Genomic DNA, 10035 nt, shown 5'->3' on the forward strand with positions numbered 1-10035 from the left:
ACAGTGCAGGTATGGGGCAGTGCACAGAGCTCTCCTGGGGATGCTGCAGGCTGTGGGTGTCAGATGTTACACCTCTGCTCATGCACTAAGGTAGACACAACTGCTGGGCTCTGAAGGTGAAACATCAGGCAGCTCCTGAGAACCACCTGATGCATGTCAGCATCAGAAATGCTGATGCCATCTCACCCTGCCAGCAAGGCAGTGGGCTTTGAGCAGCTGCAGGCAGAGGCTCCTGGCCCATTCTGCTGCAGGGTGAAGCAGCCCCTGAAGGCAGCCCAAGTGCCGTGCAGTAAAGATGGGTTGAACTACCTGGTCACATCTTTGTTCAGTGGAGTGAGGCAGTTACACCTGATGAGTAACTGGTCTCCTTTTTTTTTTATTCTTTGCTGAAAAATTCCCATACAAGAAACTGTTGACACTTCAGTATTTCTCTCCTACAAGAAGAAAATATCCTGTCATCAATTCTGAGAGCAGAAATTGTGGCTCTAGAGAGGTCTAGGTTTGTAAAAATATCCTGTTTAGGTGGGTGGGTATAATTTGGGGCAGTAAAGCTGGAAAGATGACCTATAAGTCCAGTGCAGAAAATCTACTTTAGAATGTGCCTATAGCTCTGAAGAAACCATTTGACAGAAGTTCATTCACATGAAACAAGAATCCTGGGCTGCAGCCAGGCATGGTACAGAGTCCTGAAAAGCAAGCACTGCTTACAGGATTTAAAATTTCCTGCTGCCAGATGTCAGTTAGATGTCAAGGGATTCAGTAATGGTGATCTGAAACAATGAAGGATTAAGAGATGCTTTAAAAAGAACCTCTGCAGCCTAGCACTTCTTGGTCATACTGCCATGCGCTCCTTACCGTTCTTCCATGACCACCATAACCCATCTTATCATAGGCTTTTGGGCTGAATTTTATGTGCATTCACTATCACTAAAGAAAGCGATGTCATCCACCGATCTGATCTTTTTTTTTCTGCCTTGTTTTTACTTATCTTTGCCTCCTTATTCTCATTATGAAATGGATCCAAGGAGTGATCCAGTGAAATGTACTCTCTCTCCCCCATCCAGGAAGAAGTGAGCAGGAATTGTTTAATGTCACTACCAGGTAAAATGCACTTCAAATGACACACATATCACATCTGAGGAGTACAATTTAGGACTAGTAATGTAAAATGAAAAGCAGATAAAGTGTATAAAGCACCCACAAATCCCCTGGTACTCTCCATTTCACCTTACTGCAGGAAGGTTCCATCTCTGCTGTTGCTCGCTTAAAGATGATAGGTTTTTTCTCTGATTTCTGTGGTACCTGTTCTTTTCTTAAACCTACCTCCTGCATTCTCTCTCTGGCACACCCTTCTACTCTTCAGATTCCTTGACCACAGTAGGGTAACTGTGGATTTAAGTTATATCATTTCCCCAGTTGTAGATAAACCTACATCTTTAAGCAAGGAATATACTGAAGAGAGTTAGCCAAGTACCTGGGAATCATGCTTCATTCAAATCAGTTGATGGTAAAACCTGTAATAATACAATTAAAGTGTTTGTGTACCTCAGCCACAACAGAATGCACAGTTATAAATGTCTGTGAAATACATAGATGCGGAAATAGACTTTACTTTTATCAAGGTCAACCCCCCTCTCTCCCTGTAATTAGCTGACTTGCTATCAGCTCTTTCCTGGCTCAGTTGTTCAAGGTCTCTCTCTTCTCATTTGCCCTGCAGCTCAGAGTTCCTTCTTCTGAGAGAGACCTTTTCTCTCCATCCAGCCTTTCTCCACTTCCTCCAGAAATTTGAGTTAACCTCATCCTTCTCACCCAAACTTATTTACCCCTAACTTACTCAGAAGATTGTTTCAACGTTCTGCTATAAACTGAAAAGCATCTCTTTGGAGAAGCAATGCCACGCTGGCAGACAAAGTGCCATCTCCTGTGCTTGATTGTCTTAATTATCCCTCAGTAGGCACATTTCAGTGCTGAATGTTTCCATCCACTGAGTGTTTAATTTGATATTAACCTGCACACTGACAAATAACTTGGTACAAACAGCCTGATAGATAAATGTGTGTGTTTTGTTTATTTCTGTCTCCTGATCAGGGCTGTGATAGTAGTAAACAATAGGTGAGACATGTTTGGAATGCTTGAGACCCTTTAAAATGCCACAAAACCTCAAAAGCTGAACCCTTGAATTCAAAGGATTGTTTTTCAAGTTTAGTTGTAGTCCAAAACCAGTTAACATTATAGTGATACAGAGTTGCAGATACAGATATTTTAAAACATTTTTTCAAAATATTTTCTTTTCATCTGGATTTTTTGACCAGTTTTACTGCCCGTACCTGTTTCTAGCATCTGTCTTTAGTGTCAATATGATTATGGAGGCTACCTTGGGATCTTGCTGCGGAGGTAGTACAACATTGTGTGTTGTTGAACCTGAAGCTTAAAAAAACCTTTGCTCGTCCATGACAGGTGCTGAGAGAGCAACTGAGGGCTTATCTCCATGGAGCATTTAAACTGGAAAGGGTTGCCAAAACATACCAAAGCAGATAAGAGAAGTTCATGTGAAAACTTCCTGAAGCAAAAATCCAACTGCCCAATACCTTTTTTGTAGACTATTGAAATAATTCCTGGTTTTCTGACACTTCAGTGATAACAATTTGCATAGTTAAGACATCACGCTTGTGGCTTTATTGCATTTTAGTGCAAGTATTCTAGCTGCTGAACAAAAGTAAAGCAGTTATTGATGTAATATGGATGTCTATTTGCACTCCTTTTAAGATAAACATTAGGTAATAACCATTTCTTTAGAGCCTGTATATTGTTCATATGATTCTCTCTTTTGTATAACAGCTCATGTTCATCAACATGATACATTCCTACCCGATTTTCCAGTTCTGTCTTTCATTGAGGATATTCTTTTCTTTCTCTGATTGCTTTTTCTTCTTAGACCATTACTCTAGTTGATAGCTTCAGGTTATCATTGTATCCTATCTCCTTCTCCAATAAGCCTATGATTGATACTAATCTTCCTCATGGGACACATTTATAGGATGCAGGATAGAAACTACTCTCTAAATCTTAGCTTTATATGTGCTGACAATTTGCAAGGTTGCACCTTATATTCACTTCAGGTGGCTTAGGGGAAAACATCAGCACCTGTAATCATGCTTCCAAATAAGAAGAGAAATGTGCTCCATATACTAAAAGTTACCTTGTTGTTCAGTCTCGTGTGCTGCTTCTGCTTGTATTCTATGTAACTAGAAAGGGCTCATTTTCTCTAGGTGGTCAATGTCCTGTAACCAAACTCATGCCTTTTCTTTCCAGTGAGAGGAGCCATATTTTAATTAATCTAATGGAAGCTTTGACTAGCAGGCAGTTCCCTGAAAAAGAGTTAATGTGCCGGAAAACACTTCACACAAGCAGAAGACTCTTCAGTGACTAATGTGCTTAACGGTACTTTCTCTAAGAAAATTATCCCAGTGAAAGCTTTATGGAGTACATTTGTTTTTCTGTTTTTCTTTTCATAATACAGCCTCATGTTTTGAAATTGAATTAGATATGTCTAAGGGCCTTTTGAAAATAGAATGACTGTACTTTTATTACAGGTTTTGCAGATGCCCATCAGTATAGTATCATGGAAAACAAAAATATTCCATTCCTTGGAGGAATAAAGCCTAGGGTGTTGTGATCACTAGTGTAATGAATGCATTTGCTGAAGGTTGGTTACTTCACTGTTTCTACTTATCAAATATCTGAAGGCAGAGTCCAGTTATATAATTAACTCTGAAGAATCAATGGGAAATCAAGATGCTAATGTTTCCATAACATTTGCATATTCAAGCTCCATAGCACAAGAAACAGAGAGAAGTAATAAGAAATTCATTTGTTTTATCTTTTATCTTGTTAAACAGACATGCATTTATCTTTATGAACAGACTCGCCAGGCCTTTTTTGAATTGCAAAGTTCTGTTGCAAATGCTTGTTATTAAGATTTGCATAAGGATGAACAATGTTGGGCAAGTGGTATCTCCTACCCTTTCTGTTTACTTGTGTGGTATCAGTCACTAGGATATAGTTTTCAAGACAATCAGTGCTTTTAGTTCAATGATAATGCAGTTTGTTTTCATGGCAGATGCTCTAACATTCCAAAAGTCTAGTTCAACAAAAATTATAAATGTGTTTGTTCAGAGGACTTTTCTCCCCCTTCTTTAAGTGGTCTCTGTACCTGCTGACATAAGGGTTAAAGAATAAAAATGCACGAAGCTTGAGGGGGAAGTTTGAGCTGACAAGCAGAATGCAGAAATTAAGCTGCACCCTTCATCTGAACATACATGTGAAAATGTCATAGTCAAAGCAAAATCATCTCTTAGATCAGAACTTGGCACCACAAAATCAAAACTCCCAGAGACCTGAAAAGGGCATGTACCACAGCAAGTTGAAGTTGGTTGAAGTTCAAAACTCTCTTCACACCTCAAGTGTTTCAGTCTGGTTTTTTGTTCCAGCTTTTTATATACAGAAGTGTACCTAAAATGTCACACTATGCATCTGAATGATTTTTTTACTGTTCAGAGACTAGTTTAAGAGCATTATTTCATAGTGTGTCAGGTAGATGAGACTTGAAAAATAGCAAAACAAACTCTTCGTGCTTGTATGTATTTTCATTTTTAGTTGTTTACATATTTTTATGAAAGCACTGTTACAACATCAACATATTACAAAGCAAAAATAATCAGGGATCTTGCATTATTTTCACAGGATCATGTCTCCCAGAGTACTTGCATTGTAGAAATCACTACTGCAGTGCAGTGCAGCTGTACTTCACTAACGAGACAGGTTGAGCTTGCTGTGTTGACTTACAGAACAGAAGTTACCCACAAGTGTGCGGATTCAGGGTTTCTATTCTACTTTAAGGTGATTGTTAGGAATTTCTCAAAATTTCTCAAAAACAGCAGATTTGGCCTTTAGAATTGTCAGTCTTCTAGGGAAAACATTAAGGGAGGAAGCAATCCGATAGAAACAATATGTATAGCTTGCTTATGAGGAATGGATGTAATGGCGAGAGAAGCTTTATACTTGTAGCAGTGCTGAGTGACAGGGGTTCACAAGAGCTAGAGCAGCCATTTGTCGTGTGCCAGCAATGGGCTGGGGATGCCTGGAGCTCCTGCAGAGGTTGGGGTGCCCATTGTGACAGGGACATTGTCCTCAAAACCTCTGGGAAAGGAGAACTGGGAAGGAGCAGCCAGCTTAGTGGAGCAGTGTCCCAAGCCAGCAGCCTGTGGGAAACCTCAAAGAGGCTTAAAGCTGCAAGTAAAAAGTTAGAACTGAAGCTGCTAGGACAAAATACTGTTTTACTGGCAATGCATTAATTAGTGTTGTTGCCAGTGGCTGATGACCCAGCAGTCAAGAACAAGCCATAAGTCTCAAACGCTTAGTTAAATGTCATTCATCCAAAAGGAATTTGGATATTCTTTAACTTTTCTCAGTCTCTCTTGCTTTCTCCCAATATATTTTGAAGTCATCTGTACTATTTCCAGAAGTATCTATAAGGAGTGCTGGTGTTCATGAACTGACATATAGTCTTCTTTTGCTGAACTCTATAATGAGCTGTTCTTCACTCCAGAAGATCTTCGGTTTGTTTTTGCTTGGTTGGTTGGTTGTTGTTTGCTGTTTTTTCCCAAGCTAAAATACTCTATTCTTTATACTACTGATAATGGAGAGATCTGAACCCAGGGGTCTTGCAAGTAGGTCAGTAAGTATTCTGTATAGGAAAAAAATGTATTTGCCAGGGTTTCCTGATTTTACTGGAGGGAATTGTCTTGTTTTCTAAATCTTTGCTTTAAGATAAAAAGACTTCTGTAAGGGGGGAAAAAAAAAGATAATTTGATTGCATAACAGAGAAAATAATTACATCTAAGAGTAACATATTTTGAATCAGGAATAACATTTTTCCATTGGGTTTTTTTTTTTTTTTTTTTTTGAGCACAGAAGTGTCTGAAAGTAACATTTTTCTATCATTGGACAACATAGATTTTGAAGTCAATAACAGAGCAGATTGCCTCAAATTGGAATATACAGGAACAATTGTGGCATTGTTTTTTGTTTCTGTTTGTCTGTTGGTTGGTATTAAACAAATCAGAGGTATGTGATATAGCAGCAGTACTTCCCAGGCTGTAATCTATGCAACAGAAAGTTGCCAGGTATTAGTTTGGCCTGTGATACAGTGATGCAAGGTTGCACTCATTTGTTACAGCATTACGGTGCTGTTATGGGGTTTACCAGAACCTAGCAAGGTTCACCTGTTCCCTCCATTCCCTTGGGATAGCCTGTCTATCCCAGAAAAGCACCAGCTGCTTTTGCAGTCTTCCGGAGTTCTCGCACTGTGAGCTTGCTGTCCTGTAACCTTTCTTCTCTCTCTCCCCATATATATTTTCAGGTGACTGGAAGTGAGAGGTAATTTGGGCAATTTATGTGGCTGATTCTTGGCTCATTTACTGTCTCAGGGCCCTCAGTGTTGATATGACTGCCTTGTGTTGTCCAAGTAGCCACATTCTCTTTTTTTTTTTGAGCACAGAAGTGTCTGAAAGTAACATTTTTCTATCATTGGACAACATAGATTTTGAAGTCAATAACAGAGCAGATTGCCTCAAATTGGAATATACAGGAACAATTGTGGCATTGTTTTTTGTTTCTGTTTGTCTGTTGGTTGGTATTAAACAAATCAGAGGTATGTGATATAGCAGCAGTACTTCCCAGGCTGTAATCTATGCAACAGAAAGTTGCCAGGTAATTAGTTTGGCCTGTGATACTTACAGTGATGCAAGGTTGCACTCATTTGTTACAGCATTACGGTGCTGTTATGGGGTTTACCAGAACCTAGCAAGGTTCACCTGTTCCCTCCATTCCCTTGGGATAGCCTGTCTATCCCAGAAAAGCACCAGCTGCTTTTGCAGTCTTCCGGAGTTCTCGCACTGTGAGCTTGCTGTCCTGTAACCTTTCTTCTCTCTCTCCCCATATATATTTTCAGGTGACTGGAAGTGAGAGGTAATTTGGGCAATTTATGTGGCTGATTCTTGGCTCATTTACTGTCTCAGGGCCCTCAGTGTTGATATGACTGCCTTGTGTTGTCCAAGTAGCCACATGCGCTGCCATGTTGCACAAGGTGCTGTACATGTGGCTCAGGTACACATGAAACAGTGGCTGCTTATAGACAGTGGGTACGACTGAGTGTCAGCAGCTTTTACATGCACGATATGCTACATTTCAAGGTAATTAATATGGATGCCATAAAACTCACCTGCCTCTCACCCTATCCCTTTTCTGGTCATTTTGAATCAAGGCTCATGAAGTAAGAGTTGCATCTCCTACCTAAAATTTAACTCATATGCTTTTTTTTGTTTGCTTTTTTTTTGTTTGCCTTTTTTCCCCAAACATCACTGTAATAATTACTGTAACAGAGCTTTCTGTGCAGCTAATGTTCTTCTGGTTTAATGGCCCCTGGTTATTCTCAGGTCATCAACTTTTCCCAGCTGGTCATCAATCCCAAAGAACTGCCGTGTGCCTCCATTGCTATTGCTTAAGTAGATGACATTTCGAGTGCAACTGCTGCTTCGCAATGAGATGGTATTACAGCCAATAGCTTTTTCCCCCCTTGCTTTCAATATTGTCAAAGCATTATAAGCAGCTGGTAGGAGAGTGTTGCGCCTGTTGGCTGTGAATTCATCTGACAGTTTTTAGGTGTGAGTTTTGTAGACTTTGACTGAAAGCATCTGAGTGAGGTGACTGAAAATGACTTGCCCGGAGCAGCTACATGGGCTCAGACCCCATGCATCATTCAAGAAGTAGCTAGGCAATACCTAGCTACTAGAATGTTTTGGTCTAAAGACTTTTTACCAGAAGAAACAGTTTCCAACAAGATCTGGGACAGATGTTTTGGGGGGGTGTTAATGTTTATCATCTAGCAAATGTTGACATCTCCTCACTCACCCTTCTCCCCAAGTTTCCACAGCTCCACTGATGGTGGCCCTTGTTTTCTAACAATTGATGGATTCTCTAGCAGACTTTTAAAAGAAACAAGTAAGTCGTAGCTCAGTAGGCCAGAAACCAGCAGAGATTGTTTAGGTGAAAATGTCTTGCTATGTGGATATTCAAACCAATGTGAGTTAATATTGGTGCTGACTACATTTCCTTTAACCTCATTAGCACTTCATCTTGCTTTCCCAAGCATGATGGTGGAACAGCTAGTTCACCTTAGAGCTTTTGCTTGGTAATTCATCAAACTGGCAGATGAAAGCTTAAAGGAAAATGCATGTAAATACTGCATTAGGAACCTTGGCTCACAAAGGCATGAACATTTCTACCCATATCATTAGCTCAGGATTACAATCCATATATGTGAAAGAAAAGGGACTTTGTTGTTTGGGGAAGATGGAGATACAAAGCGTACTGGTTGTATCTTTACACAGATTCTGTCTTTAACTAAAAAGCATTTAATCAGTCATTAGCTATTCTCACAGAAGAAAGGCTTAGACTGCAACCACTTACTACCTTCAAAATTAAAAACAAATTACTTAAGTAACATACCCCCTTCAAATACTGGGGGCCAAAGCGTTTTGGAATGGAGGTTTGAGATAATCTCAGACCTAGGCTATGTCTTCTTTTCAGCTTCAGAATTTTCAGCTGTTCCTCACTGCACACTGATTTAGTCATTTGTTTCCTATATACATGTGGTTGATATTACATGTAATTATTATATGTCACCATAGTGTCCCCTCATTACTAAGTTTACACCTGGAGGTATGCTAACCATATTGGTAATAGCATGAACAACAAGCTGCCATGGAGACCACAGGGTTTGATCCTGAGGTGCTGAGGCCCTTGTTGTAAACTATGGGCTTAGGTTGCTAGCACTCTCCAGAGCGATGAATAGTGTCACCTCCTTGGTAGACTGGATCTACTGGGTACTACAAGATCAGGCCAGTGCCACAGTGCAGAGACAACTGCTCTCAGCATGTTGCGCGTCTGATTTGGAGCCTCTGGAATTAAACCAACCTGTTACTCACCGAGAAAGTATTGGAATGCCATTCTTTATGGTTAGCGATTAAAATAATTTCCTGATGGGCATCCTTAGGGAAGAACAGTAGATCCAAATGGACTTCCAAGGAACCCCAGACCAGTGAGCAACCACAGTTCACTCTGCTGGTTTTGGTTTTGGGGTTGTTTCATTTGTATTATTTCAAAGAAAGGAGAAGACATACACTATGTATGTTCTGTAATATAATGTTACTGGTCTTAAATGCTGCAAGATACTGTTTCCTGGAGGGCCACCTTCAAACAGTTGTTACCTCCCAGTTTCTTTTATTCTTGTTACAAAGTAGCAGTTCAAGGATACTGTCAACCCTTTGACCTTTTTGAGTTCTCATGCTGAGCAGCAGATGCAGTTACATACCCCTCTTACTGATACCTGTATCGGTGGGATACCTGAATAGTATGATTTATCATGCATTTTCATCTTCATGAAAGCTTGGTTTACTCTCCTGATTCCATCAGGTCAGCCACTCACTGATGAGGCACCTCCTGTTCCATTTTACTGTGTAACTTTTAAACATGACCTGACAAGCTAGAAAAAGTTCAGTGCACTAACTCACTGTCATGTAAAATATAAACGGACATTAATGACCAGCTCTGACTGTTGAACCACGAAGGTGGTACAAGAGCACTTGTTATAGCAACTCAGAAATAGCATGGAAGGATTGGACCAAGGTATAGCTCTCTTCCCTTAGCAAAATTCCCTGACCCCAAGGTTGAAAAGCTATTTACACCTGTGCTTATGAGGACTTACAACTGATCATTTCCTGCAAAAGACTGAAAGGGGAGAATCAAAAATGCTCCAATTATAGCTCATATATGGTGAGCAGAAGTACAATCCTAGCAGCCAAGAACAGTACAGAAGCTGCTGTGAATACCGTATGTGACGCAACAGTGGAAAGGAGGATTTAAACAGTAGACTTGAACCCACAGAGGAAGTTTAAGGGCTGTAGACCTACACGC

This window comes from Nestor notabilis, unplaced genomic scaffold (genome assembly GCF_000696875.1).
Source record: "Nestor notabilis isolate BGI_N333 unplaced genomic scaffold, ASM69687v1 scaffold30282, whole genome shotgun sequence".
NCBI lineage: Eukaryota > Metazoa > Chordata > Aves > Psittaciformes > Psittacidae > Nestor > Nestor notabilis.